Source organism: Tupaia chinensis, unplaced genomic scaffold (genome assembly GCF_000334495.1).
Source record: "Tupaia chinensis unplaced genomic scaffold, TupChi_1.0 Scaffold143602_1, whole genome shotgun sequence".
Taxonomy (NCBI): domain Eukaryota; kingdom Metazoa; phylum Chordata; class Mammalia; order Scandentia; family Tupaiidae; genus Tupaia; species Tupaia belangeri.
The window spans coordinates 2,043,244-2,044,622 of NW_006203448.1; the positions used below are offsets into that span (position 1 = coordinate 2,043,244).

At 49.8% G+C, this 1,379-nt stretch overlaps 1 protein-coding gene across 3 annotated transcripts in view; it reads left to right on the plus strand.

Moving 5' to 3' along the window:
• The window catches only part of MED27 (mediator complex subunit 27), a 216,236-nt gene that overhangs the window by 71,194 nt on the left and 143,663 nt on the right, over window positions 1-1,379 (plus strand). The gene's annotated exons all lie outside the window — the stretch shown is intronic.

Below are 1,379 nucleotides of genomic sequence, written 5' to 3' on the forward strand. Positions count from 1 at the left end.
CAGCAGGAGCCTTTTTCTTGGTTTCTGCCGCAGCAGGAACCTTTTTCTTCTCTTGAACGCTGTCCATGGTTCCAGCCGGAAAAGAGCTCCACCTAGAATTTTAAGATAATTTGTTCCCTGTTCTTTGTTTCCTCACCGTGTTGCCAGAGTTTGCAGAATATGAGTACAGTTGTCCTTACTTCACAAGTGAGATAGCTGAGGAGTGCATTTTGAGAAGCTGCAGACCACTCAGAGAGTCTTCTAGAGCTGGGATTAGAATCAGTGCTAGGCCGACTTGTTCTCTTTCAAGCAGTAATATTTGAGCCCTTTTTCCAAGATACAATTAAGGTTCGTGGTCCTACAGAACAGGTACGGTTAGGGTGCGTAGTCCTACAGAACACACATGATTAGGGTGCGAAGTCCTACAGAACACATGTGGTTAGGGAGCATAGTCCTACAGAACAGATATGGTTAGGGGTGTCCTACAGAAGGATATGGTTGGGGTGCGTAGTATCTACAGAACAGATACCGTTAGGTGTGTAAGTCCTACGGAACAGATAGGGTAGGACGCGTAGTCCCACAGAACAGATACAATTAGGTGTGTAAGTCCTATGGAACAGGTAGGGTTAGGGCGCGTAGTCCCACAGAACAGATACAGTTAGGTGTGTAAGTCCTATGGAACAGGTAGGTTAGGGCGCGTAGTCCCACAGAACAGATACAGTTAGGTGTGTAAGTCCTATGGAACAGGTAGGTTAGGGCGCGTAGTCCCACAGAACAGATACAGTTAGGTGTGTAAGTCCTACGGAACAGGTAGGGTTAGGGCGCGTAGTCCCACAGAACAGATACAGTTGGGGAGTATGGGTTCTACAGAACAGATAGGGCCAGAGTGCGCAGTCTTGCAGAACACATGTGGTTAAGAGTGTAAGACCTACGGAACAGGTAGGGTTAGGTTCGTAGCTTGATGGCTTCGCACCTGTGCACATCCATTCGGCCGCCACTTCCAGAATTCACAGGCTTTCTGCTGCTGATCTCAGTGTTCCGGTGCCGCCTCCCTCCCCATGTTCAGCACTACTCTGACTTTGTAGTTCTTGACCCTAACAGAGATGGAATCACATGATCATCTTTTGTGTCTGCTTTTCTTCACTCAGTACCTGTTAGGTCCATCCAGTCTGTTTGCTCTTTCTGACGCGAGGTAGTATTCCTTTGAAGATGCCACGGTGGCCTCATCCCTTCCCTGGGGGGCGTTTCTGTTAGAGGCCATAGTGACAGCGTGCCGAGGCTGTCCGTGCGTGGCTGTCGGTCCTTGGTGATAGCTTGTCTGTAGCGCACACTGGCCTGAGAGGGCCACACTCCCCCAGGGTGTACGTGGACTTCACCTCACACCCCTCCCAGGCATTCCT